General features: G+C 40.0%; 1 pseudogene; it reads right to left on the bottom strand.

Moving 5' to 3' along the window:
• Nucleotides 1-19,297: 19,297 nt before the first annotated feature.
• On the bottom strand, nt 19,298-19,416 carry LOC112476483 (annotated as a pseudogene).
• Nucleotides 19,417-19,863: the final 447 nt, after the last annotated feature.

Genomic DNA, 19,863 nt, shown 5'->3' with positions numbered 1-19,863 from the left:
ATATGAATTTTGGGGGGGTCCCATTCAGTCTCTAGTATACTGGTATGAGCCAATGTCTCAAGAAAAGACATTGCTCCCTAATTTAGGAAATAGACTATATTTTTCCTGTTACTGGGGACGTTAAATAATTGTAGAATAATTTCGCAGGCTAAAGAAAGTTATATAGTTATTTGTCTGTTTGGTGATAGTTTAGAAGTTTTTCTGGCAAAAAGAAAATAAAACTAGAAGGACAGATTATGTCGTATCCTATTGAAAATAAACTTCTTATTTTTGTCTCCAGTAGAACAAACTTCACTACTCTTTTTTCTCTTCTAGTTTAATGAACATTTAAAAAGCCAAATATCCCGGCTTATACTGAATTTTACTTGGTTTAAAAATATTTTAAATTTGAACTTAGTTTATTGTCATTTTAAATTTCAATAATAAACAAAGGTTGAGAACAACTTTTATTTTTTTTTCTGTGTAAAAAACATAGCCATAATAAGGTTTTCATCAGCTGTGGTCTTTGCTCAGACACATTTACGAGGAACGATTCAGAAATTAGATCAGACGTGTTTCTAATACACTGAAAGGAAAACCGTTTTATTTACTTAAGACCGACGCATGGGAAAATTATGAAGGGGCGTTTGTTTTCCAGGCCACTGCCCACCCAGCCACCTGCCTCTCCCACAGTTGCCACGCCCAGGTGCCCTGTGTCCAAGGCCTGACCACAATGACCCTCTTCTATTCAGTGTTTGCTGCCTGTTGCTACCATTGTTTTTATTTAATCAATTCCATATTTCCTCTCCTCAGTTGACCTTAAGGTGACATTTAGCTGAACTGATAAACAAATTGATAATGAATAAAAGGAGGGCTCTAGGGGAGCTTCTCAAAGAAATCATGCTCAGTGCTCTTCCTCCATTTGTTTTGCTAATAATAGTTACCGTTTTCTGAATGTTTTTGACAGGCTGTGGAACCCTTTATCTTTCTTACACTGACCTGTATAGGAAAGCATTCTTGTTGGTGTGCCCATTGTACAGATTCGTGAACGTTATATGACTTCTTTAAAATGACACACGTTTGCTGAGTTTTAAATCTAGATCAGTATGATCACAAAGCAATATGTCGTCTTTAAGGGATAATTTCATTTCTGGGAACTTTCGTGCTTTTCCTTGAATTTAAGATTATTCATAAAAAACTCTATAAGTGTCTCTATATTTTTTTTTCTTGAGTTTTAAGTCTTTCCCTTTCCTTCATTTTTTTTTTCAGTAGAACTTCTTCCATTCACTTGCTTCTTCTCTTTGTAATCCCTTTCCTTATTATATATAATAGTAAAAGATGAGCCAAATTTGAAGCAGCCATAGGCAGATCAATTTAGTTTTTAAAAATAGACAGTGGCCCACATGTCCTGGATGTAAGCAAAACAAAATGACAAAAAGTTTTGGCCAATGCAGTAAGTTAAGGAGAAAGGCTGTGTATGTTTATCAGGATTACCATAATCAAATACCACAAACTGGATGGCTTAAAACAATAGAAATTAATTCTCCCATAGTTCTGGAGGCTAGAGGTTTGAAATCAAGGTGTCCTCGCTCCCTGCCTTTGGCTGAGATCACGTGAAATCAAGGTGTCGGCGGGTGCTCTGGGGAAGGATCCTTCCTGGCTTCTTTTTGGCTTCTGGTGGTTTCCAGCAATCCTTGGCATGCACTGGCTTATAGAGGCATCACTGCAATCTCTGCCACAGTTGTCTCACAGCCCTGGGTGTCTGTCTCTGTGTCTCTTCTCTTCTTATATGGGCACAAGTTATACTGGATTAAGGGCCAGCCCTATTCTAGTAAGACCTCATTTTAACTAATCACATCTGCAATTTTATCTGTTTTCAAATAAGTTCTGAGGTTCTGGAGGTTAAGGCTTCATATGCCTCCAGGGCTCACGATTCCACCCATAACAGGCTGTTAACATTTAAGTTAACATTAATTTTCTTTCTTATTCTTCTTTAGGGGTTTGAATTTGTGCCTGCCATTAATTTCAATAAAAAACCCACGTAAGAAAAATAGCCGTAAAATACAGTTATCTTTATATTGGACAACAAAATAACCAGGCCCTTGAAAAATTATTTAATTAACATCTACTTGTGCCTGCAGCTAGGTATTGTGGAGGAAGATGCGAGAGAAATAAAATCTCATCAACATCACCTGGCAACTGATTAGAAATACAGATTATCAGGATTCACCCCAGACCTAAAGAATCAGAATCTACATTTAACAAAGCGCCTCAGGCAGCACAAAGATAAAAACCACGGGAGCAGTGACCCCGGGTTAGTGGTTCTCAACTCCGTTGCCCTTCAGAAAATTCCTGGGGCCCAGAATGCACCGCATACGAACTAAATAGGGATTTGTGGGACTGGAACTAGGCAAAGCTTTAAAAACAAAGGGAAATAACAAAAACAAACCCACGTGATCCCAGTGTACAGCCGTAACGTCATTTCTCAAACTTTCAGGTGTGTACGCATCACCTGTGGCTCTTGCAGATCCTGATCCATGAGGTCTGGGGTGGAGCCTGAGAATCTGCATTTCCAACCAGTTCCTAACGTGATGTTAATGCGACTTTATGTCTCTCGTGTCCTCTGCAATGCTCAGCTCCAGGCACAAGCAGATGCTAATTAAATAAATATTTTTTTGAAAGGCAAAATTGTCCAATTACAGAATTAGTAAATATTTCAGATATGACGGAAGAAATAGTCTTCGGCAGTGTTTAATTTGTAAGAACTTCAAAGGGATGGTTTTTCCCTCAGACTTGAAGAAGGCGAAAACACTTCAAACAAGATGTTTTTTGTTTTCTCCGGATTCTCTGCGATAAAGTAGACTCAATAAAAGATAACAGCCTGGATTGTTTTCCTGTTCCACTCACAGAGCCGCTTCAAGTTTCGTGATTGGGTTCCCTGGGTACAGCACCTGCGGATCGTTCCCAGAGTGTATTGAGTTCCTCTGGAGTGATTATTTCATTCCGACCCGTGTATACAGACCAACGGTTTGATAAACAATAGATCACTCAGAACTCTTTATTAGGTTCACGCCACTAATGCGTTGTTTTGTGTTTCATAGGAAATACATCCCAGATTTGTCAGAGACGTGCTATTTGGGTAACGGCCCTATGATTTCTCAGTCCCTGATCGAACTTTAAAGCATCTGACTTGACTAAAAACAATACTTTAAAGCAGAGTCCATTGCAGACAACCTCAGACTTTGGCATGATATATTTGTTCTAGACATTCTAGGAGTAAGAGTATAAAACTATAAAACTCTCTGTCGATGTGATTCTTTCTTATTTCCCTCTCACTGCTCCAAACTTGTGTCTCTTGTTTTTTTTGTTTGTTTGTTTTGTTTTGTTTTGAATCTTCCTTCTAAGGTGCTTCTCTACTGCTGACTTAAATCAAGGATTATGTTGTTATATGAGAGATTCAAACTAGGTACAGTAATGATCTGCTCAGTCACGTGTGTTCAGACTCAGTATGCGCTTAAGCACTCAGTTAGATGCTCCCTCCTCCCACGCTCCCACCCTCTCTTCCTCTCTCTATTCCTTCCTCCATCCCTCCAGCATTCTTCCGAATTATTCTGTTTGTCTAGGTACTGACATCTGGTATTCTGTCTGTTCTAGGTACTGAGCGCAGTGATGAATAAAACACAACATTCCCTGAAAGCTTTCTGAGTTTTCCCTTTTGCTGAACCCATGTAATTTTAGCGAGTACAATGTCATTTAGGATTAAATTGCTCTCTGATTTTTCCCGGTGAGTTATTTTTGACTTGCCAAGTCGATCAAAGGCTTGCTGAAGATTTTACCTCGATAATATTCACAAAGAAAATGCATACCTGGACTGCCAATGAGGCTCTGGAAAGTGATAGAGGGCACTGTCCTGACTTTTAGGGTCATGGAAGGCTAATCAGCAGCCAAGTAGGGTGAATGGGTGGTAGCCAGGTAGAGAGTAGAAGTGAGAAAGGAGTGGCAGAGTGTTCAAGAAGTGGCATGTGCAGAGAGGGCGGCATCCTCAAGGGCATGTCCAAAAAGCTGCACAATTAGATCAGAGTCACCAAATGTAAAATGCAAGAGGTTGGCGTGAAAAAGGAGGTGGGCCACGAAAAATATACAGGGGACAATACAAAGTAGCATGACTAAGTGTCACATTCTGTGCTGTAGATACAATATTCTATAAAGTAAAATTCTACCCGTTTCCTAGAACACAAAATTATTTATTATGCTCAAATGTCCATTTTCTTGAGTCACTGAACATGCTTTCTTTGCCTTTCATTATTCCTCCTTAATAAGCATACAGCACTGACATCATTTATATCCATGTTTGCAGCTAAATAGACCAAATAGGTTATACAAAGAACAGTGGGTTATATACTGAAATAATGATAATCTTATCTTCGTCTATATTGTCATCTATTTGGGTCTCGGAAATATTATCATCGTGATCATTGTTACTACTGTTGTTATTTCTTTTAGCTACTATTTTTATAGTTCTTTTTAAGACAGATGGGCTTTCTGTATGTCTAGCATCCCTTCCTCCTCCTTCCAGAATTTTTTTCTTTTTGGAGACCAGGCCTCCCTCATTCTATCTCCATGCAGTCCACTCCATCCATCTACACCGCTGCCCATCTCTCCCTTAGGCTTTGCCAGGTGGTGGTCGTGGCCTTGGTGAGTGCACAGTGACTAGTGACAGATGGGCACAAATCCCAAGGTGGACTGAATCATTTCAGGGCCTAGACTTTTGCTGGACTTTTTGGAAAAGAGGTAATCTCTTTTGGATGGGATCCTGAGGTGTAAGAGCCATTTAAACCTGGGGCTGACCAAGACCAGCCTGCCACCATGAGAAGAGGACCTACCCGACGGTGACATCAACACACAGGAAAGCAGAACCAACAGATGGGAGCGAGCGACAGCATCCTCGAGACATTAAATTCTGTAGCCAGCCATTTCTGCAGGGAGCCTTCTCCTGGGCCTTTTGGTTACGTGGCCCTAGAAATTCTAGTTTGTACTTATCAAGCTAGTTTGAGTTGGGCTTTTCTTGGCCACTGAAACAGGCACAGACATTATCTTTTTTTTTTTTGAACTAAAAAGCCCCTGTTCTTAACCACCAATATTTCCAAGGATATGTGCTGGTGAAATAATACGAATAGATTTAAAATAGAATCTGTTCATCTGCCCCCGAGTTTACATGAAGACTGTGCTTAGTGTTGCAGCTTAGCTATATGTTTGTTTGTGGAAGAGCAAAGAGCCATAATTTCCTTGTGGACAAAGCCTGTAAGAAATAGCACAGGAACAGCTGTGGGGGTGTTGATGAGCTGTCTGTGGGTCCCCTGTGCTCCTGCCAGAATCCTCCCAGTCCTCATGGGGTGGGCAAGTTCGGGGCACTCTCCAAACCCAGGACCCAGCCAGGAAGGGCCCTGGCTCTTCTCATTTGATACTGATAAGCGGGCCCTTTTCACCACCAGGTGAGAAGCCTGCTGGTACCCAAAATAGTTTTGCTTAATTATAGGCAGACTTGAAACTGATGAAATGGCCCCCTCCGGTGGTTAGAGCAGCTGCTATATTCTTCAAGAAGCTTCCATAAGGTAGGAGACCTAAAATGAATCTTAGTAGACTCACTTATAGAGTCCACTGTCCCCTAATATTTTCTGTATTGCTAAAAACTGTGCAAACTAGCCTGCAGCGACAACAGTACAACTCAGATGGCATCGTTCAAGAAACCCCCAGTTTGAATGACTTCTCAATACTTGGATGGAGTTCTGTATATTCTGCGAGTGTCTTTACAAAGGGAAGCTCCTGAAATCAGTTTTTCAGGAGTAGACATTAAACCAAACAATTCTAACACAGTAGACTAATTTAACTATGTTTAGTCTCTGACGTGTAGAAGGGCAAGATTAAAATGGAGGTGCTATGTCCGAAGAGTAAAAATGCAGGCTCCTTGAAGTCCCTTCACATTTGGCCTAAATACTTCCTAGCTTGTTTTTAAATCAGCTGATGCAAACGACAAGTTATAAATAATCGGACAACCAGAGTGCCCTGTTCTAGAGAGCGATGACCTTTATGTTCACTGAGCATCTGTTCTAATGTCCCCTAGGGAAAACCACCTGAAATTAGAAAGAAAAGGGCTTATGATGGCTGTTAAGAATAATTCTCCTGTTCTCTCTTAGGTTTTGTGGGACTTAAAAGTGATTCTACAGTTATTGAAATGATTTTTAAAAATATTTTCAGAAATAGTTTAACTTTTCATTTTGCTGTCAGATTGGCAGGGCCCGATTCTTAGAAAAGTGCTTACATAGTTTGAAAAATAACTTTGTAGATGTCACTGCATTGTTGAGTTATTGCTCTTTAAGTCCCTTTCTTGTTTTAAAATTTTGATCGACGCGTATTGTTAATGGGAGAGACACGGCTCACACCATCGATCCTTCTCTTTTCGAAATGTTCCTCTGGCTTTAAGATACCTGATTTTCCTTGCGTTTCTACCCGCTCTCTCTTTGTTGGCACTTCATCGTCAGCAAGAAACATAAACATTTTCACCCCTGTGCCCTGCCTGTTCTCGGCCCTCTTCTCATACCTTCCCCCTAGGTGATTCCAGCCAACCTCATAGCTCTACTCACTCACCTGTAGAGCGTGGTTTTCAAAATTGGTATTGCTATTAAAAACCCTGAACTGAGCCCTGACCTCCAGGCTTATACATAAAACCGACTGCCAAACATCTACTTGAATGTCCCATAGGGACTCAAATTTAATATGGTAAAACCGAACTTATTATATTTTCTCCCAGAACCTAGTGCTAGTTCATTTCATGGCATCAAACTCCCATGCGTGGGAAACACACTATAGACCTTTTCCTTCTCTTTTTTCAACCAGCCAGTCATCGTGCCCTATATTATCTACCCCTTTGATGTCTCTGGTATTTGTCTTCTCCTTATCATCCTCACTGATTCTGCCTTCATTCGAGTATTCACCATCTCTTATCTAAACTATTGTAAGAGATTCCATTTTTAACTCAGCATAGACTCTGCAGCTTGATTTACTTTTCCAAAATGCAGATCTAATAATATCCCTCTCCTTTTAACACCCTTCAGGGGTTTCTATTTCATAAGCATCCATTTAAATTCCTTAGTGTGTCATACAGAATTCTTCACATCTGTCTTAACGATCACCCCTCTGTATCAGTTACCTATTGCCGCAGTAATGCTGTGTAACAAACAAGCACAAAACTCTGAGACAGACTTTGGATGCCTGCATCGCTCTCGTCTGGGGAGGCCCGCTGGGTGGCTCTCTTGAACTTGGCTGGAGTTGTTCTTGTGTCCAGGGTGGACTTAGCTGGAATAACTTTGACAGCTTGGCTCGGACCATGTCTCCCTTGTCCTCCAGCAGGCCAGCCTGGGCACGGTTTATGGGGACCACAGAGGTGCAAGAAAAAGCACAGGCAGAAACACACAAGGTTTCCTGAGGCCTAGCCTCCGAATCGTCACATTATCACGTCTGCTGAATTTTATTAGCCAAAGGAAGTCATAAGACTGGCGCAGATTCAGGGTTTAGGAATCACATTCTGCCTATTTAATGGGAGGAAATGTGAAGTCACACGGCAGTAGGCTTGAACTCAGGGAACGGGGAGAATAGTGAGGGGGTAGAACTGGAGCCTTCATTGTACTCTCCATCTTCATCTTCACTAGTCTCTACCAGTCTGCTCTGGCTGTTCCGTGCAGCATGAACTGGTGGCGTCTCCTGAATATGCCCGGCTCTTTGCACTTCTGTTTTGTTTAGCTTCTGCCATTTCGTCTGCCCAGGATTCCCCTTCGCCTCGGCCCCAGGCCTGGCCCCAGTACACACCAGCTTCTCTTTCATGGTCTGGCTCTTTCCTGACCCTTTCACCCTACTTCTTTGTGAACTTTATCTAGCCTTTACTTGGTTGTACATAAGACCTGAACTGTTTTTGTCGGGTTTTTTTGTTTGTTTGTTTTTTAATTTTTTTATATGCTGGTGTCCCCCTAGAGGCTACAAACTTATTCAAAGCAGAGACTCTTCTTAATTACTTTTTTATCCTTAGAAACCAGCATTGTCCTTGTCAAATGCTAAGTACTTTATAACTCTTGGTAGAATAGAAGTTTGGAAGTAAAGCAAGTGATAGAAGTGTGATTGATAAAATCTATTCGCTCGTCTTCAGATCCATCCAATTGCGAAAAAGAAGTAGCCAATGAAGGTGATTGGTTTGGGAAATAATTTTTAGGTAAGCATTTAAAAGACAACTTTATTTTGGAGTAGTATATTTTAAAACGGAGTGGTGAAAATGGAGGGTAAAGACATTTTTAGCTCCTCTTTTAAAATTCACCCCAAGCAAAGAATAAAGGAAAGAAAAGCATATATACCATTTTGAAGGGATGGAGGAACGTTTATGACCCCAGAGACAGACAGTGGTTGAAGCAATGACAAATTACTCATCACAGAGGAAGAAGGTGAACCTGTGTCTGGTGTAGATGTGTGTGCTTGTGTGCGTGTGAGTACACAAAAGTCACTGCAAGATTTACGGGCTCTGGGTACCGTGAAGGGCAAGGGCAAGGGCAAGGCTGGAAGCCGAGAACCAAGGATTGTTGGGAAGTTTGGATAAAGAGCCTTAAGGACCCCTGCTTCCCGCCCTCACCCATTGCAGTCAGTTGACGACATGCCTCCTATTCTCTCAGGAGAGGTTTGTTGTTTGGAAACACTGAGCCAGGAAGGCTCTGGACCCAAGGCTCCAAGAGAAGAATAAGAATGGAATTTCCAACCACGGCCATTCTCCCTCAGACAGCATCCTTCACTGGAGAACCTGAACTTCCCCAGAGAAAACATTTGCAGATACGGACACTCGGGACCCCTGACAAATGATGTAACTGGTCCCCCTGCAACTCCCCTACACTCCACTCCTACGACCCTGCAAGGCCCACTCTGTGCACCGCAGAGCTTCCAGCAGTGAAGCAAGCGAGGTGCCCAGGTGAGAAACTTAACGAAGCCCTTCCTCGTAATGTACTTCCAACCGACATTGTACAGGCACGACTCTGAGTGTGTGTGTGCTCCCTTAAATTTTGTGTCCCAGCCATTTCTCTTGCCTTACCCACTCCTGGTTCTGGTTTCCAGTCAGCTCTGGTTTCCAGTCAGCCCAAGGAACTAGAATATTAATTAATTAGGATTGGCAGATATTTGAAGAAAGCTTCCAATGTCTAAGAAAGACCTCATGAAAAAGAAAAAAAAAAACCCTCAGAAAATGGAGATAATGCAAAGAGAAGGAGAACACTTAAAAAGAACTATAATTTGGACATCCTTGGAGAGAAGGGAAATGTTGCATCTGTTAAAAGAAAAAAGAATTGGGCATAATGAAAAAAGGAAAATTAAGAGAACGTAAAAACAATCAAATTAAAAATATGATGGTAAAACTTAAAACTTCAGTGGAAAGTTTGGAAGAAGACAGGAAAAAAAAATAAAGGGACAATAGGAAAGAAATAAGATCAGAGTCAATCCAGAATATCCAAGATCTGATTAATAAGGGTTCCAAATAAGAAAAGGAAATGATCAAAAGTATTAGAAAATGCAGATGCCCAAGGTTTATCGCTTTAGAACTCTGATTCAGAAGGTCAGTAGGTTGAATTAATCCATTACTTTCCTGTCTTTGCCTCGGCTTCTTTGAAGCACTGAGTATGAAACACAGACAAAGCAGAACTCCAGAAATGAAGAACCAGTATTAGCAGCTGTTCGATTTGAATATGTGAAAGTTGATCGTGGGAAGGCGCTGTAAGGGCATGAATTACTGTGCTTAAAACTTATTTTGAAAGTGGAAAACAGTTACACGTTAATACTCAGTGATTACAGGAAGCGAAGACAATGAAGTTGCTAAATGAGTCCCTTAAATATTGACATGACTGATCCTAGTGTGACTTGTTTAGTAGGAAGTGGGAGAGGAAGCAAAAATAGACCAAAGCAAACATTTGCTCAAGATAAATGAAGAGAAATACATCCTCTCTGTGCTCGTCCAACCCTGTGAAAACATGGCCATAAGCTGACAGGTTTTTTCTCACGTTTTTATTGTTATGGTCATGGTCGTGATTTAGCACATTCTGATGACTTTTATTTGTGCTTGTCTGTCTGATAAAAGTTTTATCTTTACGTTGTCACAACTCTTCAGGGATGAAGGTTACTGCTCTCCTTCATCAGAGACTGGAAAGAAGTATTCAGCAGTAGAGTCTTTTATAAGATTATTTTAAAAATGCAATCTCAACAGGTCCCATTTTAAAGATTATTGAACTATGTATAGACTATTACCGAGTTACTGGGAGAAATTGAAGGAACCGCTTAGGTAATTCAGAACAGATACTGTATTTCTGAAGTTTTAGATAATTGAGGCAAAATTCAATCAAGTCTGATGAACTTGGATGCTTGCTTAGTATTCTGCTCTGCCTTTTATGTGCAGTGTGGGCAGCTAGAGAGTTTAAAATCCCTGCCGAGAAATCTCAAAGGAATGAAGAAAGAAGTTGTTTTCGTCTCTCTTTTAATGAGTAAGAAAAATATGCTGTAACAGTTAACTCGCTCAAGCTATGTGGAATGTTAGGCAAAAGATTTTTCTATGTAAAGTAACTTAGTTTATGATATTTCACTTTTACTGACTGAGAAAATACTTCTAGAGACATGTTAGATATTTTGGTGTAAGCACATTGAGAAAGGTCTTATGGTATTTGTCTATCCATACTGCTTTTAGAATTAGATCAGATTCAGAAATTATAGGCATTCATTGAATGAAATGATACAAATTCTTATTCTCTATTTGACTTTTTATTTCATTATTTAGACTATGCTTTCCATTTGAAACTTGTAACGAAGTGTATTCATGGTGGTGTTAATACTTCTACAAAGTTCACAGTGGTATGGAAATATATTCTGTACTAAATATATTCCATAATAAATTCTGAGAATATATTGGATATGCTCTCCCAATATGAAATCGTGAAACTTAAGCAAATTTCCAAGCAAACAGTTGCTATAATAGAGCAATATGTAATTGCCCAGGTCATAAAGTCAAACTCTAGGTCATCTGAAAACTTCCTCAGTTAGATTTATCTAGCAACACTCTACCAAGGCTATTCAAACGTAAAAGGACTTACTGTGCTTTTCAAAAGATCTTCCTCATGTTTATTAACAATAACGGATTTTTATGAGTCAGTCCTGGACCAGTCATAAGCCAGTTATAGAAAAAGGCCACCAGTAGACTCTGGCTAGAACTTTGCTACTTGAGTGTAATTTAATTTTTATTTTATTCTTTTAAAGGCTTATTTAATTTTTTTAAAAGTATGATGAATCTCGATTAACTTGACAAGTCATAAATCCCCATCCCTTTCTAAATATATTTAATACAATATTATTAGATAATAAACAGAAGCAAAGAGATAAGGAATAATTGTTCTCTTGGATAATAGAGATCAGTGTATATATACTCACTGAATCTTTTTGGAAATCATTAAAGACAAGATAAAATTTCTTCCTAATCCTTAACTTCTTTGTCTAGGAGATTTGGCACAAGAAGTAAAATACATGATTTTTTTATTATGTAGAAATTTAAAAAATTGTGCTTTTTAAAGGGTCTGTGTTTTCCTACCATCACCATACTTCCTTACTTTTCTTTCCGTTTTACCATAGTCCAAAATTGCAATTTAAAAAATTGCAAAAAAAGTATGTTAGGTACTTTAAAAACATTGTCTGATTTAATCTTTGCAACCAGCCTGTGAAGTAAGAAGTAATTCCTCCATTTTATAGATAAGAAAACTGAGACTCGAGAGTTTACATAAATTCCCCAAGGTTACATGGCCAGTAAGTGGCAGAATTGTCACCGGGACCCCATATGGCATGTCTCCAAAGTCTGTGTTCTTTCTAGTCTACCCGTGAGACCTTAAGATCATAAGGGAGTCATGCCTCCCGAGTCGGTTAGAAAAGCGCTGCCCAGCGTCGCCTGTCTGCGGGCTGCTTGGTATCAGCAGTGAGCTGAGGTTGTTGCAAGAAAGCAAGGTTGTTGCTTTCTGGAACAAGCCCCTTGTCACAGATTTATAGCAAAGTCTGGGCAGTGACAGAAGTCTTTAGACCACACTTCAAGCAGCAGTGTACTCAGAGAAGAGGCTGTGACTACGGTGAGCTGGCGGGGTCACCGTCAGCCAGCTCTGGATGAAAGCCCCTTGCTCTCCCTCGCACCTGCCTAGTTTACGACGTTGTTATCCGTTGCAGAAATCAAAGTGCTGACTGACTCTAAAGAAGTTTAACATTTCCCACACGAGGAGAGGGAAATGGTTCTGAACTATAGACAGAATCCTGGCTTGAATTCTGGCATTTTCTGGTGTTGTGGTGTAAAAGAAAAAGCAGAGTTCATGTTCCAATCACTGGAACTTTGGTAGTTCGGGCAAAAGGGAAGGTGTGTTATAGTGGAGTTAATAGCGTGGGCTTAGAAACTAGACCAATTTGGTTTGACTTGTAAAAGGGTCTGCTTTAGAGGGCTGTTGTAAAAAACGCACTTAGCACAGCCTGACCAGGAAGCAGACACATAAGTGAAGCAATTTCGTGTTCACTGGTACAGCTTCTTATTCACGGTGCATGAAATGCCATCTTAAATTGTAATTTCTTCACATCTTAAAGCCTTTTTAATCTTCCAAGAGTCCATTTTGAAATGAAGATACTCTGGATATCTTCCTATCTTTGGCTATATGAATAGAAGTCAGTTTAATTTCCTACTATGTATTTTGCAAATTTTCAAAATGATCACTTTATTTATAATTATGAAAAAGTATCTGCGTTTCTGAAAGGACACATCTGAGCTACACTCATTAGGAATTAACTTAAGTCATGGTGTTTTTCAAATTGTGCTTCATTTTATCAGAGTATCTACAACATGTGCTATGTTTAAAAAAAAGATATATCAAATAAAGTCGAGATAGGCACATCTGAAGATTCACAAAGCACATCAGCATATTAAAGGCCTAAAACAATTCTATAGTGAAGAAACCTATCTTTAACCTAGAATTTCCCAAATCAATTCAATCAGAGACCAAATCTGATAGGCAACATCTGTTCTTATACCATGGGACTCATTTTGGTTTAAGACCACACACTGGCTTAACAGATTTTCCAAATTTAATAGTTAACTGAGAAAATCAGACTCTTAGGAACAGGACATAGATTAGGAACTTGGGACAAAAGGATATGAAGAGAGGATGACAGCGAACTCTGTCCTACTGGGAAAGGGCAAAGAAGAGAGGTTTATGCGACCTTTAATCTTTCTAATTTATTTACATACTAGCCACTGACCTGTGTTTATCTCTAACTCAGTTAACCTTTCTAGCCTCCGTTTTTCCCTCTATCAAATGGAGGGTCAAGGCAAGATACTTTTGGGAGTTTCATCTAGATCGGCTATTCTGTTCTTCAGTTTAATTGTTTTGTTTTTGAAAAAATGCAGGATATTTTTTATTTGGTAGAAGTAGTTCTAGTATAAGTTAGTTTTACCTTTTTACAGGTTTGTACTTTTCTTTTAAGTACTTTAGACTGTTCCAAAGGTTAATAAAAATGTTTGATATAGAGCATTTTAGAATTTTTTTATAGTTTGGAAATTGTTACTTGCCATAATTCAAAGTCTTAATTCAGATATGGCTTACTAAATCAAAAACTGAATTAACATTGTGGTTTTAAAAAACAATGGGAGATATTTTAGATGGACATTGCCTCATATTTTATGTCCACTCAGCTTACTGACAAACAAATTGAATGAAACTTTAAACAATGGAAGAACTAGAAGATGCCTCATGCTCAGTGGCTAACTGGAATAACTTTATAAACCAGCAATTGTATTTCACTAATGTGTGCACTGTTGACTCAGGTTATCACGGTCTCAGGGAGGGATTAATGTATTTTTACAAAACCAGGCCTGCCTGTCAGGTGGTCAGCTTTTGTTATGAGATGAGCTGCAGAGAATTCAGACGCTTTATGGACTTAATAGCCATAAAGTGAGTTGGCTGACAAAAGTGGAGATTAAAAAGAGGGATCTAGAGGGCATTAGTAACCTCTGAATAACAGGTATGCGTTATCACTGGACTTTTAGAAGTAGCAGATGGTTATGAGTCACTGTTTTTAAACTTGCTCACTTTTCAATTACATAAGGGAGGTAGTTTTGATAAAAATGCGTGGTTATATTACAAAATAATTATATGTCTGTTATAGCAATTCCAATAAAGTGTGTCAATATTGTTTGTAGCCAAATTTAATACTGATACTACAACAATTATTTTACCACTGAACAGCTTGGGTTTTTTCCTCCTTTTAATTGGGGTGGGAGGAGGGGAGAGAAAAACACCTTCTATAAAATCAAAGTATTTTCTCTTAAGATGGCATGATTATACAGAACATGAGGTCTCTTTCTTTTTTAACCAAGTAGGAAGTACTTTGAACTGGTTGGATGATGTGTCAGCAGTTATTTTTCATGAGCTTCTCAAGAATACTAAGTGGATTTGAATGAAAATTATTTAATAATTTTCATTTAATATTTATTCTTTGGAGCTGTATTTAGCCTGGAGAAATAAAATCTTCACTCTAATGATCTTTCATCTTTCTAATTTAATTAATGTATATTCCCTATCTTCAAACCTCCAAAGGGATGACCATCCCTGACCTTGGAGAAAGAACATTGGGATCAGATGCCCTAATGGTAGAGTTTAGAGAAGGTGGTGGTTACTATTCCATACTAATAGGTATATAGTTCACAATCAGAGAATTTGTGTTCCGTATGATTTTCTAAGAATTACTGCTCAATTTGGCAAAATTGTCACATTTTTCCAATTGTATCTCTTCTCTCGTTAGCTGTATTTGGACTTTTATGGCTAAACAAGACAGGGATTTCAAGCAGCAGGGAAGTAAGTGGCAAACACATTTTCTTAGTTCAATAAAAATAAAGAAGTTTAAAAAAGGAAAATCAGACTAGCTAAGATGACCTAAGGTCTGAGGAAGTTCTAAGGTCTCAGATGCAAAGGAAATCTCCATCTTTTATGCTAAGTTCTTGAGTTAAGAATAAAGGCAAAGTGCAATGCAATAAACCGAAAAAAGAAACCTGTTCAGAAATGTTTAAAGAAATACATGCAGATATAGCCTTCATTCTGCATATTAGTTTTGAATTTTAATACAAAGCTTGTATTACTTAATGTACAGTTTTGGAAGGGAGGATGTTCAGTGGACTAGAATTTTCTGTAGCACAGCCTTCGACTTTGAGGAATAGAAGACCTATCTATATTCTTGGCCTGCTTCTCCGCCCATGAGTTTTGTCACCGTATACAAATCATATCATTTGTGTGGCCTTAGCTTCCTCATCTACAAAGTGACAGGACTGAATTGACTATTTGACTGATCTTTAAGGCCATTTTCACCCTATTATTTAAGAATTCTGATTTTTATGGCTATTTTTTTCTAGATGCTACTTTTCTGATCATAAGCCCTTTGAGATCTAATATTTCGGCACTTAAACTTATCTACTGTATACTTTCAACTGCCTGAAGAAACAGATAACAGTTTATTGCAACTTTGGAAGGCTCATTTTCAATAATCCCGACGCAGGCTTGATCATGCCGTTCGCTGAGGCTTGCTAATGTCTGCTCTTCAGAACCGTTTATCACTGGAGCATTTTTGTGACGAAGTTCTAGGCAACATTTTTAAAGTCCTTAGAGAATAACAGCACTGAAAAAGGGTGAAATAACTTCAAACCACCGCCATCAATCCTGATAAACACCTTAGACTTCCAGAAATTCTCGCACACCGTTTCATAGATACAGGCCTTGATCTCATCATTATTCTAGGAAAAAACAAACAAAACGTGCTTGAAATAAGTTTGTGATTGAATCACCACTCCTGAGATAGTGCTTGCGTTAAGGAAGCCCAAGCGTGAAAAGACAATGAGGATTTCCTTCCATTTGGCAGGACAAACCAGTTCATAGAGTAAACCCATTGACGGGGGAGAGAAAACAAGCCTCCTTGACCCTGGTTGAACTTCCTCATGGTCAGGAGAATCTACCTGACATTCCCAGCAACACGTCCAAGGACAGAGGAGCCGGGAGCCCAGGGGAAGCAGCTCCAGGAAGGACCACTTGTGCACGCCCACACGGGCAGGGCGGTGACTGGGAAGATAAGACGTGCTGCAAAGCATCCAGTGGCCTCCTGTCCCTCTAGGCTTCTTCCTCTATTACATAATATTCTCACGAGGCTTCAACAAGAACCCAAATAGCATCTGTTTAGCTGTGAACTGTAAACGACTTGGGTACTCTCTTCACTGCCCAAATGAAATGATGGTTTGTCAGTTTTTACTATGTCAGTGGTACAGATTGAAGGATGACAAGGCCAGATGAAAATCACAGTGGATGATTTCCACATCAAGTCTTTTGCTTTGATTTCCCTAAAAGTATCCAACTTGATTCTCAACTGCATTTCCTTTCTCTTCTTTAGGTTATAAGATTTAAAAAGTCCTTGATGTTCAGGAAGAAGCAAGAGAAAGAGGCTGGGAAATACAGTAGTAGAAAAAGAAAAGGAGCTAGATGATCTATAGGACGGGCAACGAGGACAGACATTTATAAGAATTATTGGTTTGAAAAGGACTCCTCCTGGATCAGACTAATTAAATCAATGTTAAAAGCAGGACAGTCATATTCATTAAGTTACTCAATAAATGTTCATTGACTGCTGTGTGCTTGCTATATAGCCTGGAGGGGAATTTGTGTCTAAGGCTCTTTCCCACCTCACCTGCCCTCCCCTTGGGCTCAGCCCCCAGAAGTGAGCACCCTCCACCTTCCCCCCCTCCCACCCCGCCCTGGCGCTGCTGCCTCTGCACGCCTTCCCAGGCTGGTGTTCTGATCTCACATTCTCATCCTGTCAGCTCACCAACTGCTCCTGACCCCAGTTTGGTTCCCATTCTCGTCTCCTACCATTTCCTTAAACTCGATGACTAAGTTAGCAAGCCCTGAAATATATTCTCCTTAAGATGCTTCTTTTCCGTTCTGTGACATTCTCTCACTTGTAAAGAATCTTTTCCACTGTGAGTGACAGGACACCCTGGCTGCTACAGACTAAATCGTGTCTCCCAAAATTCACATGTTGAAGCCCTACCCCCCAATATGATGGTATTTGAAATGAGGCTTTTGGGAGGTAAATGAATTTAGATGAGGTCACGTGGTACTCATTCACATCTTCCCAGCACTGAATCCCAGCTGAACCAAGACCCTGGTTTCCCCTCACCTGGGAGAGGGGATCAAACCTCTACTGCCCCAATAGGTTACCATTCATTTGGCATATAAACACAACACCCCTGACCGAGTGCCTTCACTTGGCTCTGTGAACACCTTACTGTTCCCCATGTACCATCTCTCTCTCAGGTAAATGTTAGCCTCTGACCCACCAGTGTTCATGGCGATCGTTCTGGACCCAGCTCCTTTTGCTAACCTGCTCTCATTTCTATCCTTTCCTCCATTTCGCATGTCCCAGCAGCATCTTCTGGGTACCATTTGAATCTGACCCCTTGGTTCTAGGGTTTGTTCTGCTCTCTGATTCCTGATTTGTGGCTCCCTCTTGTGGATGTTGGCTGAGGTTTGCCCCATCAGTCTTATCTAACCAGAACTGGTTCTGATCCACCCCATTCCTAAGGGAGGAGAGGTCCGAATAACGATTATATTATAATATAATAATATGCTATAATAGAATTATGACTAAGGCATATTAGGTGTTGGGAAGATCTAAGTCTTTCTGGGAGAGTCAGGTCAGACTACACAGAACTGTGAATTGTGAAGGAGAAGTGGGAGTTTTTCAGGCAGGAAGGAGACACAGCGTACTTTGGTAGTCAGGACAAGTGAGAATCCAAAACATAGTGCATGCAGGGTTTCTTGCATCAGCAACTGGGAGCTGTTCTCCATGGCAGAGAATACTGAAAATCAGGAATAGGCAGATAGTTCTCTTGGTTTAATAAATTATTTCTTCATAGATAATGAAAATTACTGCTGTAAATTAATATACTTAAATACTTAAAACACATACTTGAATATTTATAAATATTATTTACATTTAGATAATTGGCCAAATAATATTTTGGCTGTCATTAAGGAGTTTCCTTAAAATCTTTTCTCAAGATATAGTTTATGGCTTTAGTATATTCATAGAATAATAACCATATGTATGGCTAATAATCTTGTAATAATATGAGTAATAATAACCATAAGGTAGTAACCCTATTCTTCTATAACATAGGATTTTGTATTTGATATTCTATAAGAATGTGTCCAGCCTCTTCGAGGCACATGCCCTGCATGAGCCCATGATGATGAAGAACATGGTAAATTGGTCCTACTTCGTACAGGTATACTGGAGAATTTGCAACAGAGATCCTGGTTTTTGTTTTGTTATACACTGTGGGTTGTTCATAGCTCTTGCAAAGTACATTTTATCCTAGAATTGATGGAATTAAAAGTGTTGAAGAACACCTGTAGCTGTCAGCCTGTGCCATCGTTGAGCAAGATTTTCACAGGTTCTGAAATATTGTTTTTGTTATTGTAGTTGTTCACTATTTTGGTCACTCAGTGCCTAGTGTTTAATACTTAATAAATACTCAATGAATGTTGATTGTATAGGTGGATAGATAGATGAAAGAATGGGGTAGGGAGGCATTTCAAGCTAAGGGAGCAGAAGCAAGTATGAAGGTGCGATGACCTGTGAAATCACAGTTCCAATGTGTGTATTTTTTTCACAATGCCAAGTGATTCTCCAGCACCATCTGGATGTCCTGCAATTCAACTCAATTCTGACACTGGAGACAGCATCAGATGCTGCGGGTTAAGATTGTAGTTCCACAAGACCGCTGGCTGCGCGCGCGTGTGCGCGCGCACACACACACACACACACACACACACACACACACACACTTCAGACAATAGTCACAAGTTTAGGCTGTCACCTGGCTTCTCACCGACTGGCTATAAATGAGAGGTTCCCATGAACCCTTCCTTGGGTTTGACTGATTTGCTAGAGCAGCTCACAGAACTCTGAGACATATTCTACTTACTAGATTATTGGCTGTGTATAAGAGGCCATAACTCAGGAACAGCTAGATAGAGGAGATGCTGTCTGAAACACCAGACAAGGCAAGGTATTTGGGAGGGGCACGGTGCTCCCACGCTCTCAGAGCTCACCACGCTCCTTGCATCTCCAAATGTCCACCAACCGGAAAGCTCTCCAAAGCCCATCCTTATTCACCCCCCTCCCCCGCCACCTACAGCACCCAGTCTTCCTAGGTGGTCTCCCATCCAAGTACTGTCCAGGCCCGACCCTGCTTAGCTTCCGAGATTAGACAAGATCGGGTGTGTTCAGGTTGGCATGACCATAGAGCCTTTTTGGGTTTTTATGGAGGCTTCATTGCATGGTCACGATTGAATAACTCATTGACCATTAGTGACTGATTCAACCTCCAGTTCCTCTGCTCTCCCCAGAGGTAGGTCTGAAAGTTCCAGTCCTCTGATCACCTGGTTGGTTCCCTTGTCAACCAGCCCCCATCCCTGGTGCTTTCCAAAAGTCATCTCACTGACATAACAAAAGACAACTTTACCTTATTCGTTACTTAGGAAATTCCAAGGGTTTTCCAAGCTCTGTGCCAGAACTCTACGAAGACCAAATATATATTTCTTATTATAAATCACAATATTACAACAGTGCATTTTGGAACTATCCATTTTATACATGGCTGGAGCATAGAATTCGGGTTATGGTAGGTGGTGTAATAGAATCAGAGTAGGAACAGGGCAGGCCGTGCTAAGCAGGGTGATTAGAAACTTTTTG

Source organism: Pteropus alecto, unplaced genomic scaffold (assembly GCF_000325575.1).
Source record: "Pteropus alecto unplaced genomic scaffold, ASM32557v1 scaffold101, whole genome shotgun sequence".
Classification (NCBI taxonomy): Eukaryota; Metazoa; Chordata; class Mammalia; order Chiroptera; family Pteropodidae; genus Pteropus; species Pteropus alecto.
The sequence above is the reverse complement of the archived record's forward strand: the minus strand, read 5'-3'. Positions and strand labels throughout refer to the sequence as shown.